General features: G+C 35.6%; 1 pseudogene; it reads left to right on the forward strand.

Moving 5' to 3' along the window:
- The first annotated feature begins 6,309 nt into the window (after positions 1 to 6,309).
- Positions 6,310 to 7,235, forward strand: LOC113272557 (annotated as a pseudogene).
- The last annotated feature ends 16,176 nt before the right edge of the window (positions 7,236 to 23,411 follow it).

The raw sequence follows: 23,411 nt of genomic DNA on the forward strand, positions 1-23,411 counted from the left end.
TTCATCCATCACCGCAATTTTGAGGCTTGAGTTTCGTATATAACTTCGTTTATCCTATTATAATAGTCGAGGAAGGAAACTGCCAAACATCATAGAATTCCATATCAGCTTAGATATACAAAACGGACAATTGGTCATTTGTCCAAATATTTTTAAAACATGGTTCTAATGGACGAGTAAAAATTAGTATGGTGAAATGGACTGAAAAAAAATAACAAGAATGAAACTGGATTCATCCTGTCTTAAACTTAAAAAAGAGCGAGAATGAAACTGGATGCATCCGCATGTAAATTAAAAATAAGAAAAATTATTTGAAAATGGGTAGGTTGAAACTGTTTACATCCTTGCTATTTTTACATTCTCGTCCGTTTAAACAGTATCAAATTCTACATGTTTTTTCACCCAGGAATTATTGATTTTGGTCTTTTTAACGACGTTCAAAGTTTCCTAACACAGAATCTAATTCAAATTTCCATTATAGGCGTGTCACAAATTATAACTTACAAGTCCTACTGCTAATTTAAACCATTTAGGTAGTTAAATGGAAATTAAGTACCAGTCATTCTCGCAGTTGCAGAACGTCCACCAAGGAAATATCCCGGCAATACCAGTCGGTTGTCTAATTTAAACCGTTTAGGTAGTTAAATGGAAATTAAGTACCAGTCATTCAATGCAAAATGATTGCAAACAAGCAGCCCTCTTATGGGACATGCATGTTTAGAGCAGCCTGCCAGCATTCCACCAAAAACAAAAATGGGGGTTTTATTTTATGGGAATGCTAGCCTTACTGATTTCTGGTCCTAACAAAAATCCGGCCTCTCACACACATGGGCTCCATTTTTCCCCACTAATAATCCCAATATAGAAAGTGACCAGGAACCGTCGGATCTCCTATTGGGATATCTTGCGGGAGGGTGGTGTGGTAGGTATAGTACTCCCCTTTATTTGACATATACAAACTCTATATTAAAGACACTTGGGCCAATCGGGTATTTTGTTTTATTTGTTGGTCAACAAGTTCTTATTTAAACATGAATTATTGGTAGTGTTTTAACAGGTGGACGAAATTGAAAGTCAAGTCCATTTAGGCATTTACCGAACAGTTCATCATCAAAATTTTATACTAATCCCATTTTATTATATTATATACACCTTGATTATTAGATGTTACCAATTTGCTACTCTGTCTTCGACTAATCAAGTGCATTTGAACTTTGAAGGAATCAACAATTCATTTCATATAATCATTTTTTAAGCTTCTTTGATTAGTGGACTTGAAGTTCTTCGTTTTATTTCCCTATATAAGCCCAAACAGAAACCAAAAACCTGAAAACATATTACCTCTTCAAGCAATTTATATCAAAAATCACAAAGTGTGTACAACAGAATGTCGTCGTAGAAACGAGAACAGAATGTCGACATATGTCGTCATAGTAATCTGATTATTCTAATACCCCCCTCAAGTTGGAGCGGTAGAGCCCGAATGAACGCCTAACTTGGTAACCAATCGTCCAAACTGTGGAGCACCTAAAGGCTTTGTAAAAATATCTGCAAGTTGATCGGAGGACGAAAGATACTTCGGCAAAATCAATCCACTAATCAACTTCTCACGAACGAAATAACAATCAATTTCAATATGTTTAGTACGTTCGTGAAATACAGGATTCTGAGCAATATGAATTGCTGTTTGACTATCACAGGAGATGGTGATAGGAAGAGGACATGAAATGCGCATGTCATTAAAAAGATATCGCAACCATTGTAGCTCAGCTGTTAAGCTGGCCAATGCACGATATTCAGCTTCAGCCGAAGAGCGAGAAACCGTTGGTTGCTTCTTTGATTTCAAGGAAATAGGACTGAAACCTATTGTAACTAAATATCCTGTGGTAGAACGCCTAGTTATAGGACATCCTTCCCACTCTGAATGAGAGTATCCATGTAAAGAAAGATTACCGGACGAAGAAAGAAAAATACCATGTCCAATGGTACCTTTAAGATATTGTAAGACACGATGGCAGCATCAAGATGAGCGGTATGCGGATGCTGCATGAATTGACTCAAATAATTTAAGACATACGTAATATCTGGACGAGTGACAGTAAGATACAAAAGTCTTCCAATAAGACGACGATAAGAGCTGGAATCAGGTAAAGCCTTACCATCAGTAGGTAATAACTTAAGATGTGTATCCATCGGAAATGATGAAACACGAGCTCCTGTAAGTCCAGAATCCTTAAGAATGTCAAGAATATACTTTCATTGACATAGAAAAATACCTTTAGAGGATCGTGAAACTTCAATGCCTAAGAAATATTGAAGACGAACAAGATCTTTAATTGAAAAATGAGAGGCAAGACGTGATTTAAGTGAAATAATGAAATTATTATCTGTGCCAGTAATGATGATATCATCTACATAGACAAGGACAAAAATAGATGTTGTGCCTTGATGATATGTGAAAAGAGAATTATCACATAAAGATTTCTTAAATCCTTCCTGTAATAAAACGGAGGAAAGTTTGGCAAACCATTGACGAGAGGCTTGTTTAAGACCATAAATGGATTTCTTAAGTTTAAAAATTTTGGACTCACCTTTTCTAGCTAGTCCGGGAGGGATTTTCATGTATATTTCTTCATCTAGATCTCCCTGAAGAAACGTATTATTGACATCGAGTTGATGAAGATACCAATTTTTAATTTCCGCAATAGACAGTAGGACGCGAACAGTCACCAGTTTGGCAACAGGTGCAAAGGTGTCATAGTAGTCGATTCCTTCTTGCTGAGTGTATCCCTTTGCCACGAGACGAGCCTTGTATCGTTCCACGATACCATCAGATTTAAATTTGATTTTAAACACCCATTTTCATCCAATGGCTATTTTCCCTGGTGGCAAATCAACAATAATCCAAGTGTCATTTGCTTCGAGATCCATTATCTCTTTTGTCATTGCTGCACGTCATTTAGGGCATGGAGTGGCTTGAGAAAAGGATTTGGGTTCTACGGACAAAATAACCTTAGTAAGGAAAGCTTTATTAGAATATGTAAACTTGTCGAATGACAAATAATTAGTCATAGGATGAACTGAAGTTGAAGTACATTCAGTAGAAAAGCAGTGATAGTCTTTTAAATAGGCTGGTGGATTCCTAGCACGAGAAAATCAAGAATCTGTAGGAGCTGCAGGTATTTGATGCAGATTTGAGGAGTCCACAGAAGGGACTGCAGGGGCCGATGAAGGAGCATGTGTAGGTCCTGGATCATCTGCAGGGATAGAGGTAGAAGGAACTGCAGTTACAGGCGGAAAATCTGTGCGTGTAACAACAGATGCGTCTGGCAAAGAGAGAACTGGCGTGTTCGGCGAACTAGAACCGGGAGATTTGCTGCTTGGCAAGGATTGTGAGCGAACAGGAAGAGCAGGAGGTGCACTGGGAAAAGGATCAGTGGCTGCAGAATCCAAGTTACTCGGCAGAGAATCAGTAACAATGGAGTTTCCTGTATGGCTGTCAGGAACGTGCATGGAAGGATCATGCAGTGAAGACTGTGACAAATGCACAGGAGTAGAAGATTGTGAATTAAAAATAGAATCGTAATGAATATATTCTGAAGATTGCACAGGTGGGGATGCCTGTAAGTGAGTATTGATATCATGAAATGGGAAACAATCCTCATGAAAAACGACATCCGGAGAAACATATATATGTTTTGATTCGAGATCAAAAAATTTGTACCCTTTCTGACCATGGGGGTAACCAATGAAAATGCCTGGTTTAGCACGCTGACCAAACTTATGAGAGATTCTCGTGTTTCTGCCAAAACACAAACAACCAAAGACACGCAAAGACATATAGTCCGGAGATTTATGTAACAACAGTTCATGCGGAGTTTTGTGAGCCAGAACTGGTGTGGGCGTTAAGTTTATTAAGTACGCAGCGGTGAGAATACACTCGCCCCAAAAACGAAGAGGCAAGTTGGATTGAAACCGTAATGAACGTGCAACATTGAGAAGATGTCGACGTTTTCTTTCGACAACACCATTCTGTTGTGGTGTATAAACACAACTGGTTTGGTGTAAAACACCGTTTTGATGGAACCACTTTTGTAATTCAGTGGATTTGAACTCAGACCCATTATCAGAACGAAAAGTCTGTAATTGAGGAATGAGAAATTTATTGATACCAGAGGAGATGATGGTAATAGAATGACCAAACTGAGTGATCACAAAAGCAAAAAAATATTTGAGAAACTTTAAAGTTTCGGATTTAGTTTTCATGAGATAAACCCAAGTACACCTAGTATAATCATCCACAATGGTAAGGAAATATTTCGCACCAGTGAATGATTCAGTAGCAAAGGGACCCCATATATCAGCATGAATTAATTGAAAAGGTCGTGAAGACAAAGAATGACTTTTATTAAACTTCAATCGTGTTTGTTTTGCCATAGGGCATACATCACATGAATGATTAAACCGAGAGCTAACATGCTTATTTGCAGAAAATGATAAAGCAAATGGACGAAACATGAAATGATAAAGACCAGCGATGCGTTTACTCCATCCAATCTCCGTGTTCATGGACAGGTCCTGAAAGATACAATAATCTTTTGAGAATTTGAGACAACAATTCGTTGAAATAGCCAATTGACTAACCGAGATTAAATTGAATTTGAAACTAGGAATATAAAAAACTTCCAATAGTTTGAGAGTCGGAGACAAATCAATATTGCCAATATGTGTCACGGAGGTAAGAGATCCATCCGGAAGTTGCACACTAATTGGTTTGGTAACCAAAGTATAAGTAGTAAAGAAAGAAAGAGATGAACATATGTGATGAGTAGCACCACTATCTACTATCCAAACATGATTCGAACAAGATAAAATAGTACCTGCAAAGTTTGCAGAGGGGCTAATATTGATACCTTCATTGGCTGGATCCAACAACGAGAGAAGCCTGGCATATTGTGCTGCGGAGATTGTCGGTGCAGCAACGGTCGGCATAAGCACAGACGCTGGTATGTTGGCAGCAGCGACAGGATGATAATCAGAGTCTCTAGGCTTTGGTAAGTCCTTTGGATATCCATTCAGTTTCCAGCAGGTGGCCCTGGTATGACCGTGCTTGTTGCAATGGTCACAAAAGGGGAGTTGCCGTTTGTTATTGCCCGAGCTATGGTTGTTGTTTCCTCCAGGTTGTGCAGAGAACCTTTGGGTTCGATAATCACCACGAGAAGCATATAAAGTTGCTGATTCAATCGTAGGAAAAGAGGAATAATTGATACCTTGTTGCTCTTCCTCCTGCCTAACATGGTTGTAGATCTTAGCAGAAGATGGCATAGGTTCCATTAAAAGAATGTGGCTTCGCAGAGAGGAAAATCTTTCATGTAAACCCTGCAAAAATTCCATTGATCTATCTTGATTATGATGATCCACATAATTTTTACCTGCTCTGCAGATGCATGGTTCGATCGGCCTGAAGGTATCTAGCTGATCCCAAAGAGTTTTGAGTTGAGTATAATACATCGCCACATTCAGATTCTCTTGCTTTAATGTTGCAATCGACTGCTTGATTGCATAAAGCTTGGATGCATTGTGATGTGAGAATCGGGACTTTATCTCCAGCCATTGTTCACGCGCGGAATGAAAGTTCTGTGTGCTGGATCGAATCCCTGGATCGACCGAGTTGGAAATCCAACTTCCAACGAGATCATCGCAACGCGTCCAGTGAGAGATGTCTGTCGGGTTTGTAGGTTTCACAATAGTTCCATCTATGTATCCTGTTTTTCCTTTCGCACTAAGTGCTTTCATCATTCCTCTTCCCAAGTGCAGTAGTTTTCACTATTAAGAAGAGGAGTATAGATGACTGATGTAGGATTATCAGAAGGATGTACATAATATGGACTTGATGGAGTTAAAACAGTATCTGTTTCAGGATTAACTTTAGGAGGGTTTAGGTTTGATTGATCTTCTGCTAGAGTCATGATGATTAGGATTCTAAAAAAAAAAAAAATTAAGCTAGCTCTTTTATACCATAAAGAAATGGTTGACAAGGTTGTTTGATTTCACAACAATGTGAAGTTTCAATTCATTGATCAGTGTATTTTATATACACGGTTACAATTGTGTTTACAAAAATAAGGAAAGGAAAATAACTAAAGATCCGGAAGACTTAAAACAAGAATAACAACAAAATAGGAAAACAAAGTGTGTACAACAGAATGTCGTCATAGGAACGACAACAGAATGTCGACATACATCGTCATAGTGGTCTGATTATTCTAATAAAATCCCCTCTCTTCTCAATATTTCATCCATTTGGAAATGGCTTCATATGCTCAAGAAAAACCAGTAGCTACGGGTGTTCCCGTAGAGGTTCCCATGGTCCCTTGGTCTACCGGTCTTTGCGGTTGTTTTGATGACTGTAGCAACTGTAATTTCTTAAATCCCTTGCAATTTATACTATTCTCGTTTCGATTTGTTTCAGTTTCACCATCACTAACTGATCCATGTGTATTTATGAATTCTGTTTACAGGTTGCATGACATGTTGATGCCCATGCATTACATTTGGTCAGACATCCGAGATCATTGATAGAGGGTCCTCGTGTTAGTGCCATATTTTACCCCGAGATGCTTTTATCGTTCATTTTCTTACAATACATGCTCCCATTTGTAAAGATCAGAGACACCTCTTTTTCTTTTTATCAGAATTCTTCTGGGCACTTCACACTCATTGTCGTGGTTTTGAAAGCTATATATGTTTTGTTGCAGCTTGTGGAACGAACGGGGCACTTTACGCCCTAATAGGAGTTTTGACAGGTTGTTCTTGGATATACTCATGCACGTATCGTACAAAATTCAGACAACTATACAACCTTGAAGGCAATGGTTGTACTGATTGCCTAACTCATTTTTGCTGCACATCTTGTGCCTTATGCCAAGAATACAGAGAACTCAAGAACAAAGGTTTTGACGTGCCATTAGGTACGTACATATATTAATTCTTTTTTCCATATTATCTAACATTTACTTCATTCACAATCTTATTCGTCAAGAGTTATAACCATAAAGGATGAACAAATTTTCGCGTTCTTAATGATTTATGATGTGTATAGGATGGCAAGGTAACGTGGCAAGAGGCACAGTGGATGTGGTTACTGCTCCACCTCCTGCATATGGAGCTATGAACAGATAAATACGAGGACGGATAAGAAACATAAAAGCTATTTTGAATTAAGCCAAATTGTGAACGAAATAATAAAAAAATCCATGATGGATGGGATTTTTTAGTGTGCGGCGTACTAGTGAGACCAACTGCTTGTTTTAGGTTTTTTGTTGTATGATTAACAGGAAGTACCCAACAAGTTTTTATTTTAGTTTGAATGTAAGCTAGCCTTTCTATTGGAATGGTTGTAATGTTTGGTTCTTTATTTCCTTGGTTGTCTGCTATCAATATCTGGTTCTTTAAGTTTGGTAATTGGTGTGAATTTACAGAAAATAAAAAATGGTTGTATTTTGTTAAGATGTACTCATTTTTGGATTCAGTTAGGCAATACATTTATTTATTACTAAATTCAAATTTTAGTACATTTATTGGAAACTATTTAGATTACTTCCGTTATTCTTTCTTTGCATTTCTAATGTCCCCTAAAACCTAAGATCTTTTCATAAATGCGGCTTAATATAGCCTGATATTATAGATTATCTGATCATGCATTTTCAAATTAGGTGTTAAATAGAATTTCCCATCAAACCTCCCTGTGAGTAAAGAATTAACGTTTTTGCAGCGAGAATGAACTGTCTGTCTAAGATATTTATCCTCAAAGCAAAATGCCTGCAAACAAGAAGCTCTCTGATGGGACATGTCTGGAGCAACCCGCCGTCACCACAATTTCCACCGGAAAAATGAGTTTTATTCTTTATAATTATAAGCACTACACGTAGACACTCATTTAATTGAGTTTTTTTGTTTTATATCTTAATCAACAGGTTCTTATTTAAACTGAATTGCTTGTAGGGTTTTACTTTTATCAGGTGGCGAAAATTGAAAGTGAAGCCCGTTTGTTAATCAGTTCTTAATTAAAATTTTATAACTGGTCCATTTTATTATCAACGTGCAGTTAGGGGATACTTTTATTAATTGGGGATACAAGAAAAAGACAAAAACGGAATTTAAATAATAAATCAAGGTCACCCCCTATCCGGATAATTTATATAATTCCTAATATACCCCTTACTAATTATATTTAGTGGTTAAATATAATTAGTTAAGTTAATAGATTAGTTTGATAATCATTAGAATAAATCATTATCATTGAATTTGTTGATGCAACAAAATCAAATCAAGATATTTATGACCATGAAGGTTTAGGTGAAGAACCAACCCAGGAAAGTAAACAAACATATAAGTGCTCCAACTACTCATATATAGGTTGCGCCTGAAAAACTCAGTGCTGGCATGGTAAAAGTATGAATAATATGCCGGCAGGGACCAAATCGGCATGGTATTCATACTTTCACCATGCTGATACACAATATCCTCCAATTATGAAATTGTAAATACACTGCCGGCATAAAAAAATCATTATCGAGCATGCCGGCACATGATGCAAGATTTTCTTTATGTTTTTTTCCTAAAATCGGTGCGGTACACTTGGAAATCGACCATGCCGGCACAAACAAATTTTGGGACAGACTTTCTGAGCTATCAAGATATCGGCATGATATTCATCTTAAAAAACATGCCGGCACAAGATATCGGCGTTGTATTCATCCTAAAAACCATGCCGGCACAAGATATTGGCATGGTATTCATCCTAAAAGCCATGCCAACACTAGATATCGGCATGGTATTCATCCTAAAAGCCATGCCGGCACTAAATATCGGCATGATATTGATGATGAATATAATGCCGGTATTAACTGAAACTGAAAATTTACAGTTATAATTTTTGATTCTTAACATAAAAGAATTCTTTTAAAACAAATCGATGATTAGGTTTCTTTCAAGGAGGTATATTTATATAACACAGAATTTTTGATACAATGATGAAATCGTGTTGAAATCGATAATGAAGAAAATGAGAATTGAAGAGAGGAGCCGGCAGAGAAGGAGAAGAGAAGAGAAGGAAAAAAGAACGAGAAAAGAAGTTAAAATATTAAAGGATATTTTGGTATTTCCATATCTAAAAATCACCCCTTAGCATGAACTATTGGATGGGAATATTAATTCATATCTCCCAATTAATAAAAATATCTCTCAATTGGGCGTTCTTTATTATTCCTATATTAAGCTACCTTGCCTTGATTAATGGTTAAGAATTCTTCGAAAAAAAAAAAAAATTTCTATACAAAAGAAGGAAAAACTAAAAAACTGTTATAAATAAAAATACATAGTCATTTTGGGTTTCCACCCCACTAACCGCTACACCACGAAACCACCTTTTATCTTGTAACCCCCTATTAGTATATGTTTAATTTTCCACTCAATGCTAGTAATGGTTGCATGCAATTATTTCCACTCCATGCTACCTTAATTTTCCCCTCTTATAGCTAGGTGTCTATCCTTTGCTATCTTTGGGATTTAGAAGAAAGTGAGGATCTCTCTCCTTATCACGATTCCACGATTAAAATTAGGGTTTTGTAGGGCTATAAATAGACCGACGATTGGTCATTCAAAAAAAAAGAACACAGACTAGCTAGAACAACAACAAGTTCTTTGTAATTCTCTCTCTCTTAGAGTCTACACCTCTCTGCAACTGGGAAACTCTAATCTCATCTCTTTTGGCTTCCCTCCCTAGACCAACCCTAATTCCATCTGTAACTGAAGCAGTCTTTGGACGACCATTATCTTGGTTTAGGCAAGGATTGTGTGTCATCAACCTCCCTTTCTCACAATCGAACAAGTCATATTACCCAACTAACCCTCGTATATTTTTTGACATATACAGCCATATCAAAGGTTTTTCTAACTATTAGATGACACTTTTAGCATCTTTTTTCTCAAGATGTGCTAATGGAATAACATGTACACTTAGTTCGTACAGTAGTGAAGAAAAAATCATAGTATCATCTCGTTCATCTACTGAAATCATCAATTACAATGGTAAGATAAGCTAAGCAACACGTAGTAACACTTCATATATCCGGCAGTAGTTGCATGAATGAATTATAGTAATGATATACCTTAAACTAACACCAAGGCCGTTATGGGTTCACTTGTTTGAGTTACGAGATAGAAAAAAGCTTCTTAGTTGAGCGTGCTCTGTACAAAGTAGTCACAAGATGGATGACCTCTAGGAAGCTAGCTACTGCAATATAACCACAGCGGACAAGTGAGAACAATATCGGTGATGGTTCGTATCATCACAACTAGGAAAAGGGTCGTGTGTGCTCGGGCGAGAGAGTAAGATGAGAAGTTGGGCTAGATACTGGTCTCACTAGCGTAGTGAATTCTTATATTATATCTAGGCCTTTTCGGTATGATTGATTTCGTAGATGAAAATAACCTTGATATGAAGCATGATTGGTAGTAATTTAAAGATGAGTGACCTTCTTGGTATTTGCTACTAGATAGGTGCAACGCTATAAAAAAAATCGCGTTGCTGGATGCAGTGGCTAAGTAGGAACAATATCATTGGAGAACCTGCTCATTGAACACCTAGTGAACATTTGACTAAATTTCAACATAATTCAGGTTTATATTGGTTAGGATCGACATTACAATTTGTAAGATATTGTTATCCTTTTTCCTGTAAAATCAAGTCTTATAGTGGAAGAATTCCATCTTCCTAGTTCATGCCACCTCATCAGTTGGAATAGATCATGGAAATGCAAGTCTAATTGTGGAAACTTCCAATGCATTAACATAAATAACGGTGAACATCATTTGAAATGATGTTCCTCGAGTTTGGTGTTGGTTGTTAATCGGAATGACTTTGATTATCGACTAGATTGTCGTTTTATCTCAAGACGTTGGATTTATAACACATCGACGACTTTGTGGTAGGCTTCAATCAGATTGACGTTGAGTATCAATTGGTAGCTTTTCTAACAAATCTTAGTTATTTCAATTGATGTTGACATGAATTGGATTACCTTTCACTTGGATTTCAAGCTCTCTTTACAGGAACCTTTGAACATGGGGTTGGAAAAATTGTAGAATATCCCTAAAAAATTTTATCTCAGAAAAATCTTCAAACGATATATTGATTTGATTGAATCTTATAACTGCGAGAATCATTTGGTGTTACAAGATTGATGTAATTCTTAATATATATGTAGTGCAAAATGGATTATAATCCTTCATTTGTTCAGATATTTTGGATAGCATTCCTATTATAAAAAGTGGTTGTGTTTGCTGCCTTAATAATATTGAATCCATAGGTTAAAATGGAAGCAAAAACTTTCAAGTTAGTACAAATTTATGGTTCTTTTTCAAAGTCTTCACTAATACTATATTTATTTTCCCTTGCTTTTACATATCTTCCCATCAGCAGCTGGAGAGTATTGCTTGAATCACTTTGAAAGATTACATTATGACTACTCCATTCAAGTGACCATTAGAAGGATGCTTCAACACCTTTTTCTTCTAATTTTTCTCTTGTGGCACAATCTGCATGAAACCTCCTTGCTTCAACAGTTCTACCTAAATAATCAATCATAGTTATCCCTGTTAGAGCACTGCTTGGTCGAACTCGCAAGTTTTTTGCTATCTCAAGCTTGTTGTCAAATTTAGTTTTACAAAATTATATCATGATTTCTACTCTACTAAAGTCAAGTTTCGGACTAGGATTAAAAGTGTGTAGTTGAGTATCAGACACCATTGAATACCCTCTAAGATTGTATATCAAAAGAAGACATCAACAAGGACCTCATCAAAAAAGGTATGTGGTGACTGATTTCATTTGGAACGCTTGTTCAATTCTGCCTTTCTAATATCTATTGAAACAAGTGCTCACACTATGAAATAAATTCGATGATGGTAAATATACGTTTATCCATGACTCGAGGATATTTGAGCCCATGAATTTAGTGATAATGTCCTTTGTTCATGGAAATGTATTCATGTTGTAGTGAATGAGCATATCATTTTAACGAGTCAAGAATCACTCAATTCCGAGTAATAACAAAGAAACTATGAGTGATTTAGTGAAGCGACACTTATAAGTGTTCTATTTGGCGTTGCAATTCGTGAATAGGAAACTGTCCATGAAATGTTTGTCACGGTTCACACACCAAACTGAAAAAATATGACTAGTTGTCTTTTTTATTCAAGTTTTTGATGTTTCATCTTCTAGGAAAGATGGTTATTTTTCCACACACAATTAATTGTCATATTTAAGTATGTGCGATGTTTTAAACTCCTTCCTAGGTTAAATTGTAATACATTTAATGCTAAAGTAGTTTTTTTATGCAAGAGTTATAACTTAGAAAAGAATCTCAAAATAATGAAAATCTTGAAAAAAGAAAAAAGCTCACGAACTTGCTTAGGATTTAAGCTATCTTGTTCGCTACAAATAAAGGGTTCATGTAAGCTGCACAACTTATCCCTTGAAAAAATAATGTAAGCTTCATAAGGTTGTTTTCCACTACTTATGTTCTTCGTGAACAAGAGTGACAAACAAGTCTTTTCTTTGGGGATCACATAGCCGAGTTGGTAATAATTCTTTGATAGTTACGCAACTTGTAATCTAGGTTAATCAATAAAAAAAAATTTATTTCAAGGTCCTTTTCTTCTGATATAAGGTCATTTTAGGATTGTTGATCATAATCCCTAGGTTTGATACATTTCAATATGTCATCGTATACCGACAATAGTTGGTCGAAATCTGGGTTAGAAAGAAAACTTCAATTAATGTGTCTCATAAATTCGTTAAGAAGTTTTAACAAGATATCTCTAAATTTATTCTAGTTGTTCTTGTTGTGAATAATTAAGTAACTCTAAAAGTTGAAGAGTATAAACCCTAATCTACAATTTTGTTTTGATGTCTACTTTTATTTGGTAGTTGTTCGAAACAAACACAAGATTTCCAAAAACTTGGGTAACACCTAAAGGGAAATCAAAACCGATGTTTTGTGAAAGCGAAATATCATAAAGTCTTCATGCATTGACGTTGAAGCAACTCGTAGGCTGTAAAGGGCGTCAGCTAAGGGAATAATGTGCGTAGAATTTTGTGATTTTCAAGAGACGTAGGGAGCATTGATATAACTTAATTTCTTAGAGGGTTAATTCGTTCTTAACTACATTCTAGACCGAAGTTTGGTAGAAGGCCAGTGTTTGTAGTGGCTTAATACAGCTCGGTGTTCAAATCTGGACGAGGTCAAGGGGATTTCTGCAGGTGCAGTTTTCCTCATTAATAAAATTTCTATGTGTCTTGCTTTACTTTTTACTTTTATATTATTTTTTTGTTTGATATAATCAAAGTAAAATCTAGTCCTTCGTGAATTAACGTAGATAGTTTTTAACTAAAACTTTGTAGAACGTACAAAAATTGTTCTTGAGAATTCATATCTTGAAATATAGATTACAAGACTTGTTCTTGTTGGAATTCGATTCATGTACTGCACGGTACTTATTAGGTTGTTCTTGGATATTGATTTTTGAGATCGTTCAAGAATTCTTGTATGCAATCGGGTTCACAAATATTTGATCTGAACTACTGATTGTACAAGAAAGATAAACCGTATATACATATTTTTCAAGGATCATTAAGTTGGTATACTTTCAACTGTATTAGGTTTTGTCTTAAAGGTTTCAACGAATAAGTTGGTGGTGTACCTGGTTCCCCCTCGTTTCAATCGGTATCACCTTTAGACCTAATAAGAGTTTGTGTTTGTAGCGATCTGACCTATAGACATAGTATCAAATATGGAATGCACAAAAGATAATTTTGTTCAAAGTTTTGAATCAACACCTGATGAGACTCTCTCATCAAGATCATTATCTAAAAATATTCCTAAAATCACCTCGGGTGAATCTAATAAACAAGTTCATCTTGTTAATGATGTAGAAACTGGTTATGACTGGGAAACACACCTAGTACAATTCAATGAACTTTCTGATGAAAGTGACTCATATATTAATAGAGATGTAGATGAGGAAATTTTAGGGTATATAGATATCTTTAAACCTTTGGCAAAGAAAAAGTTGATGACTTCTTGTCTCATACCTTTTATAACTCCTTTATGTCGAGAAAACAAGAAATTGAGAAGAATTTACGAAGGTCTTTATATCTAGAATTCCAGTAATAATTCTATCATTAAATATCGTGAGAATTACATAAGTAAAAAGTCACTTGAATGTGATAAGCTTTGTCGAGATTTCTATTAGTTGGAAGAGAAACTTGCATCAACTAAAGCAAGGATTAACTCCCAACAAATAAGTTTTGATGACAGAGAAAGTTCTTGTCTCGCTCGAGAAAACGGCTTGATCTAGCTGCTGCTCTGGATAAAATATAGATATTGGAAGAGGACTTGAAAAAAAATTCAATACCAGCTCGAATAAATTAACCTCAATGCTAGCAGCAACTAAAAATCATCGGGATACACAAGGATTGGGTTATAAGGGAATAAATGCTCCAAGTAAGAGCACATAGGTAAAAAAAAGAATTCAATGCCAGTGATTTTTTCAACCAAAGCATTCCACTGAGGTCAAAAGCAAAATTCCTTCACCGAAAATTAATGATCGAAAGTGAAAAGTTTAACAACCTCCAAAAAGAGCACACACGTATCCAGGTATAAACATTCTTTATGTATGATATTATTGTGGAAATAAAGGTCATCTGCAAAGGGTATGTCGTTTTCGAATAAGGAATGAAAAACTTCATGATGTTAGTTTGGGCATCACAATAAGTAATAAAACCTAAATCTTATGTTAATGCTAATCCCATTGACATTACAGGTTGTAAATGTTCAATCTTTAGGAAAAGATACCAATGATGTGATAAACCTTGCTTTTCCTATAAATGTCATACGAATCCTTTTCACAATCGTAATGACTATCAAAAGGATAACTTTGTAAAGACGAAGATGCTCCTAATCGGAGAAAGACTAAATTTGCAAAATAATAGTCAATCTGATTCTCTTCCGAGAAATGTTGAAGAGAATAACGGGAAGAAGATTTCGGTTGTTCCTAAATGAACTCAGAAGTAGGTACCAAAGAACGTCAATGGTGCATTGAGTGTCAAAAGAAAGGATTACCCAGAAAATTCCATGACTATGGAAAAGGCAGAATCCATGATTTTGAAAGTTCAAAATTTCCTGGGAGTGATGGATACAAATCAAGTCGTGGAGCGATGCACGACCTATTTAATAGCCATCCAAGTCATGGAGCGATGCACGACCTATTTAATATTCATCCAAGTCGTGGCGTCGTGGCGCGAGGCACGTCCGGGCTAGTATCCATTCAAGTTGTGGCGCGAGGCATGGCCTAGCTAGCCAACTGGGTCACGGTCGAGTTGGATAAGTTGTAGGATGCTAGTTGGTTCGTGGCTGTGGCCACGAACTTTGGTGAGACGCAACTGGTGGCTATGTACACTGCCATTAGCTTAGCGAAGAAATTGGTGGCCATGTCTACATCCATTGGCCTAGCGAGAGATTCGTGGCCATGGCCACGACCATTGACTTTGCGGAGAGATTAGTGGCCACAGTCATTGGCTTAGACGAGTGATTAGTGGCTATGGCCACGGACATTGGCATAGCCGAAGAGATTAGTGGTTATTGGCCTAGATATGGATTGCGTCCAGGTTATCCTGGATATGTGGCGCGACTATGTTGGCCTGGCTAAGGAGTGCGGCCATATGTTGGTGCTGACACTCTGTTTGTAGCGTACAAAACATATTCTACGACTCGAAGTGTTGTTCAATGTAATTTTTTACTAATTAGTATGATTCTAATAGTAGCTCATATTTAAGATAATGATAGTTCACCCAAGTGAAGCTCTAAAATGTTGCAGGCATATTTAATGGCCAATAGCCGGATACGTATTCTCAATTTTCTTACGGAATACGATGCAGAAGTACGAATATATAATTATGATACCAGGTCAGAAATTAACACATATTTATAAACACATATAGAATACTGAGAGTACAATTGGGTGAAGCCCTAGTACATATATAATTATAGACATGTCTCTGATAAAGGTTCAGAGGCGATTTTACAAGTTTTTTGCTTGTCAACAAACCACCATCAACAATCTTAAATCTCCTAGATGTTTTTATTTACTATATGATATAATATAAATAAAATTTGATATGTAATATTTTGAAGTCTTGAAGTATCTTTTGGTTGAATTCATTACATCCCATGATTTTTGTACCTTTGATAATGTTTATTGACAAAAATGGGGAGAATTAATTAGTAGTTTCGGTTTACGGATCATAATGTAAGTATTGATTAAGGTTTCACCTATTATGCAAAATATGTAAGTATTGATTAAGGGGGAGAAACATATATGTCATCGTAGTATCACTTCGAAGTGGTGATACAATTGAACTTTGAAGAAGATAATAATATTGTGTTTCTTATAACTACGATTTAGAATATATTTTTTTCAAAGTTATTATTGAAAAAGCGGGGGTCTAACAACCACATCCAATATTTCATTTAGGCAATCTGTATGGACTAACTCCAATATAATTCTGAGAGCACCAACTAATAAAGCGAGCTCAATCAAGAAATATATCCAAGAGTTATATCTTTGTTTATTAATGTAATCATCAAATCAAATAGATAGAAATCCGTGAGCCTCATTAATATAAGAAACAACTTGGACGGTATCAAAAACCAATATCCAAGTGTCAATCAATTCAATCAACAACCAAAGATCGGATTCACAATTGATTGAACTTATGCAAAACCTGTGATATTTCAATTATATAAACAAATACAATGCAGAAAAGAAATATCACATACATCGGAAGTTTTGTTAACGAGGAAACCGCAAATGCAGAAAAACTCCGGGACCTAGTCCAGATTTGAACACCATATTGTATTAAGCCGCTACAGACACTAGCCTACTGTAAGTTAACTTCGGACTAGAATGTAGTTGAGTCCTAACCAATCTCACACTGATCAAGATACAGTCGCATTCCTTACGTCTCTGAATCCCAACAGGACTAGCACTTGATTCCCTTAGCTGAACTCACCCACAACTAAGAGTTGCTACGACCCAAAGTCGAAGACTTGATAAACAAATATGTATCACACATAAAAGTATATTGAATAGATAAATACATCTCCTACAAAAATACCTATGAGTTTTGTTCCTTCTTTTGATAAATCAAGGTGCACAGGAACCAATTGATACACCAGACTTATGTTCCCAAATAACAGCCTAGTAATATCAACCACCTCACAATAATCTTAATAGTATGGTAGCGAAACAAGATATTGTGGAATCACAAACGATGAGACGAAGATGTTTGTGACTACTTTTTATCTTGCATATCAGAGATTAAATATCGAGCAAATATTAGAGAAGATAGTACTCAATACGATATAATAAAGCAAGATCAGAACACGCAACTACAGAGAAAATAGTTGGTTTTGGCTTCACAATCCCAATGAAGTCTTTAAGTCGTTAACATATAATGGTTTTAGTTAAAACCTAGGTTAAAAGAGAATCGACTCTTGTCGCAACTAGTATCACAGAAGAGGTGCGGAGATTAGGTTTCCCAGTTTCTAGAGTTCTCCTTTATATAATCTTCAAATCAGTGTTTTCAATCAATGCTACCTTGGTAACAAAGCATTCAATATTCATCGTTGAATGAAAACCTGATTAGACTCAAGCTAATATCTTTAACCTTTAGATCGAGCTTAGCTTGTTACACACGAATGGAAAGTGACTTCATTTAGATGTGAGTAACCGTACCTAAACGTGTGCACATAATTGGCGCAACAATAGTTAACCGAAGTTAGTCATATGAGTACTTTCATATCAACCTTGTTCATCTTAATCACAATTATTTCAAATGAATGAAATGAAACTATTTTTAGAGTTTTTCAGTTGTTATATTCTCATAGAAGTATACAAGACAGAATTGAAGAAAAATCGATTTTGATTCACTCGAATCAATTCATGAACATTATATCCACGGTTTGCAAAATATTGCATTCTCACGAACAAACCGATTTTAAAACTTAACCCACTCAAGTATGCATACGGGTACACATACCTAAGTAGCCGGACTTGGTCTGGGTTCGCCAGTATGCGAACGGGTACGTATACTATCGTACATGACCAAACTTAGTTGAATTCCCAGAATTGAACTTTTAAGCCGGTACGCATACGGGTATGCATACTAAGTTCCCGGACTTCAACTAACCAACCAGTACGCATACGGGTATGCATACTATGGTTCCCGGACTTGGAATAACTTGCAACAGTTAGCATACAAGTACACATACTGTGCTATATCCAATTAATGATTAATTGTTCTAAACTCCCATTTCAATCACTGAAACATTCTTTGAAAACGGGAATAGCTGTCTCACATAACTATTAGCTTCAAAACAATTTTAAAGTGATCGAATGATCAATACGAAACATTCCGAGTCTACACCAAATGAATGTCTCACACAAATCATATAAGATGTTACCAAGTGATTTTCACATAATCATCTTTTGACTTTCATCAAGAATATAAGATGAACTTGGTTAAAGCGAAAGCTTACCAACACATATTTCGAGAAATATATAAGTGAGATAAACTCAGCTCGAAATATCAAATGTGTATAATTGAAGTCTATATAGCTATATGACTTTTGTCTCAAATAAGAGATAGAGTAGATAGAATTTTGAGTGATAGACGAGTTGAAGTCTCCACATACCTTTTGTTGATGAAGTTCCACAAGCTCCCCTTAGTAGTTCTTCGTTTTCAATCGATGAACGCTGTGAAGTCTAAATCTCAACTACACTTTGTATCCTAATCCAAGACTTAGCTATAAGTAGACTAAAAATCAGGACTTATAGTTTTGGCAACTAAACTTGACAAACAAGCTTGAGATAGCAACGCTTGCGAGTTCGGCCGAGCAGTGCTGCGGATCTTCAACAACAACGATGCTGAGTTGAACACGTTCAGAATCATTGCAATTTGAAGCAACAAAGAATTTAAAGAGTTGAAGAAACCAACTAAATCAAGCATGATGGATTCGAGGAGTTTTTGAAGTTATATTTTTTAATCCATATGTACTGATAGTTTTGTCACTAAAATTTACAAAGGGAGGGATTGTTAGAGCATTGCTCGGTCGAACTCACAAGTGTTGCTATCTCAAGCTTGTTGTCAAATTTAGTTGTCAAAACTATATCTTGATTTCTAGATTATATTTAGTCAGGTCTCGGATTAGGATAGAAGTGTGACTCAAGCTTATAGTTTTAAGTGTTATATGAAAATAATTAAGCTTATGGTTCAATCGGCTAGTCTTGGCTAACCGTCTATGAACAATGTCTTTATATACGGTTCGGTTACGGTTCATCCTAAACAGAGTATATAAATTAGTATGTTAATCTCATTTCAAAAATTCATGTAATAATGGATATTGTTTACTTGGTTCCAAAGCTATCTTAGCTTAAACCTAGACCAACATATACTTTGAAAGTCTATATAAGGGAGAACCTCAAGCAATTGGAATTTTTGAATCGCCGACACTATTCTATGTGTGTCCTAGTTGTAAACTAGAGTTGTCCTCTCCCTCAAACCCTTCCGGGGTTTAGCGACTAAAACAACTTCACCTGGGGATTCGTGAATCCAGGTCTAGTTATCTTTATCTTTATAGTTCAAGTATCCCGATCTTGTTTTGGTCGTTGAGTTGCTCACTCAAACAAGATAGATAGAAATCGCAAAGTTCTCTTTGTCTCAGACTTTGTGATTCCAAAAGTTTAATACTTGTGAGGTGAATAAAAATATAGGCTGCTCTTCGGGAGTCATAAGACCGGATATCGAGGTTAGCTAGACTTTGTCTATTTCTATCAGTTTCCAGTCTCACCTTGATCTACGATCACAAAGGAAATCTCATATAGGCTTATCCGTGGGAGACAGATTGGTTTAAAGTCTTTAATTGAGTTTAAGCAACTCTTAGGCTGTAAAGGATGTCAGCTAAGGGAGCCTTTTGCGCGGAGTCTTTCCGGGATTCAAGAGGCGTAAGGATTGTGACTGTAACTGAATTTTTGTGAGGGTTTAATTCGGTCTAGACTATATTCCAGTTCGAAGTTATTTGTAGTAGGCTAGAGTCTGTAGCGGTTTAATATAGTTTGGTGTTCAAGTCTGGACTAGGTCCCGGGTTTTTTCTGCATTTGCGGTTTCCTCGCTAACAAAATTAATGGTGCATGTGTTGTTTCTTTTTCGTATTATATTGTCTATCTTTATAATTTAAGTATCACAGGTTGTACATAAATCAATTAAAGTAGATATATCCATCTTTGTTTTTAGGATACAACTTGATTGATTCGTGGATATAACTCTGAATATTGTTCCTTGATTGAGATTCATTAAGTTGAACTACCAGAATTGTAATTAGGTTTTTTCAATACAGGTTGCCTAAGAAAGAGTTATGGTATATTTTGGTACCCCCGCATTTTTACTTACAAGTATTGCTCTGAAGACCTGGAGAATGTGAAGAAGTAACGACTGCAACGAAGGCATCATCCTTCCACTTGAGGTTAGTAATACTGACTTGAATTATTTCCATTCCTAACGTATATTCCAAGTCGTTTTTTATTGAAAACATAACATGCGAAGTTATATTTATAACAGTCTAATGATTAGACTTGGTCATAGCATTATGATCAAAGTGTCAAGAAATTATACTGACTTAAGAAGTATAACGCTTATCTTTTGAACTTCCAAAAGAAAAATCGAGTTTCTTATATTCACATATTTCTTTATGTTGCGTGTGAATTTGGAATTAAGGTTTGCTAAGATAGGAAACTTCTAGATGTCGACATTATTTGAACATGTGCATAACTCTTATCATTAATTTTTCAAAGATATTCCTTGATGCTCAAGGTGATCCCAAACAGAAATATTGAAAAACAGTTAATTATGATTTTCAATTTTATATGTTTTAATTACAAGCAACTATAGCATAACCTATGGAAAAGGATTATTACTTGATGTGCTAGACTAATAATAGAAATTTTCTAAGAGAGATTTCGGAATTATTGTATGACATTTATATTGGAAATAGGAAAACATATATTTTCGGTTTTGGAATTTCCTTGTTGTCCAAACAACCTTGGTCTATAAATACTTGAGTTTGCATTTCTTGCAAACTATCCTAAGAGTCATCTTACGACCGCTCGTTTAAAGACTTCCGTGGGATCAAGAATCTCTACGAGTACCGTTGGTAGGAAACTAGATATTGCATTGTTATTCTAGTTTTCGATTATTGATTTGATTGACTAACGGTTGTTGAAACTTTGATTTTACCTAGTTTGATTATTCTTGAGGGCATTCTCTTCCAAAGTAAGGGTCACTCAAACAATATCAAAGTACCGACGGGATCTTTAGAACTATTTATATATCTAAAGACATCTTGTGATAATCCATTGTTAACAAACTCTGTTCTGTGTGTAATTGATCACAAGAGGATTCAAGTTTGTGTTGTGCAGGTTATTAAGAAGGTGATTGAAGATTTGAAGACGAAGAAGATTTTCTTATTAGTTTTTGTATCTTGTGAATTTGTGCACATATGTTGATCGACTGGGATACGACTTTATCTAATCAAAAAGTTGTATAGATTGAAAACTATCATTTGATAGTATTCTTTAATATCCGAATCTGATAGTTGTGAATGTGAATCTAAGTTACTGATTCAGATTGATCAACCCGACAAAGGAGTTTATTAGATTAAACGTAGGAGCATTTTTCGACTACTCAACATATCTTTTATACTAAAGATAATTGAAGTGGTTACAAAACATATTTGTTCCTTTACTGTTTAGAATACGATATAAAGGAGTTGAGTACATAAAGACTTTACTTGGTAAAGCAACTTGAGATAGTGATTTCTGTCTTGAGATTCACGTGCGTGACCAAAAGGTCAAAGATGCAATGATACTGAGGAAACTAAGTAACTAGGGGTAGTTTACTTGATCTCAACTATAGGAAGTTGTATTTGTTCTTTTTATAGCGGCTTAATTCTGAGAGTATTCAAAACTGGACTAGGTCCTGGGGCTTTTTTGCATTTTTGATTTTCTCGTTAACAAAATCTTATGTTGTGTAATTTAATTTACCTCCGCATTATAATTTTTTATTATAATAAAGTAAATTACACTTGTACGTTAATCTGAATTACTTGACATTGATCATATAGTCAATCGGTTTTATTACCATAACTATTGTCAAGTAAATATCTTGTTGTCGTATTGTCTCGTCTTCGTCCATAGACAATCACACAACATATAGGACTTATAGGTTGAAATTAAAATATTATGTTGTATTTGGGTACCCTCGTCTTTTCATCAACACTTTTTATTCTCTTAGCAGAGTTTTCCCTGCCTATTCGACTCCTAAGCAAGAGACGAGAACAAGATCCATGGGAATTTTTGTACAACAAGCTAAGAAGTATATACGCTGGATCATCTATCTAATCATAACGTTGATGTTTAATCTTAGGTTCTGGGTAGAACTCTCAATACATGATAATTATACAGATATAGGTACATCATTCACCATTATCTAAGAGATAATGGATCGAAGGTGAAGTTCTCATGATAGACAAACCAACGCTGATAATGATCCATATACCTTGTGTATCATTCATATTTAGCTAAGTTGATTTGTGTTTAAGATTCTTAAGTGTACATGTTTGAAAAAACAAACAATATCGATGATTTGATGTTTTTGGTGAATTGTGAAGAACAAATTTCGAGTTCAAGATTGTCTTGTTTAAGCTCTCGAAATATGACTCAAGGAATATACTTGACAAACTTAGTTAAGAACAATTCCTTGTCCATGAACTAGTTATTGAGCCAAGTTAATCATTTGAAAATAGTCCGAGAAATAATGTTCATTTTGTATGATATTTTTAAATGTTTCAAATCGATTAAAGAGAGTTTATAGAACTACTAAAATACTGGAACATATATGGACCATACACGTACGCAGTACATATATTGGTGCAACTTCATAATGCCGGATTCAGTGGTACACGTACCCAGTACTAGTACCAGAGTAAGTTCCAGCTCGGAAACGGCTTATGGTACAGTATCCGGTATGCATACAAAAATAGCCTGAGTTTGTAAATTGTCTTAGGGTACATGTATATTGGCAGTCTGTTAGGTCTGGTACACGTACCCTGTCACATACTGACCAAGTCAAACATTTTCATATGCATTCAAACCATTTTCTTAAATAGATTTGGCATTAAAAAAACTCACACAAACACTTCTTGGACAACTTTGACCACTAAATCACGTGT

Source organism: Papaver somniferum, chromosome 4 (genome assembly GCF_003573695.1).
Source record: "Papaver somniferum cultivar HN1 chromosome 4, ASM357369v1, whole genome shotgun sequence".
In the NCBI taxonomy this organism is placed as follows: domain Eukaryota; kingdom Viridiplantae; phylum Streptophyta; class Magnoliopsida; order Ranunculales; family Papaveraceae; genus Papaver; species Papaver somniferum.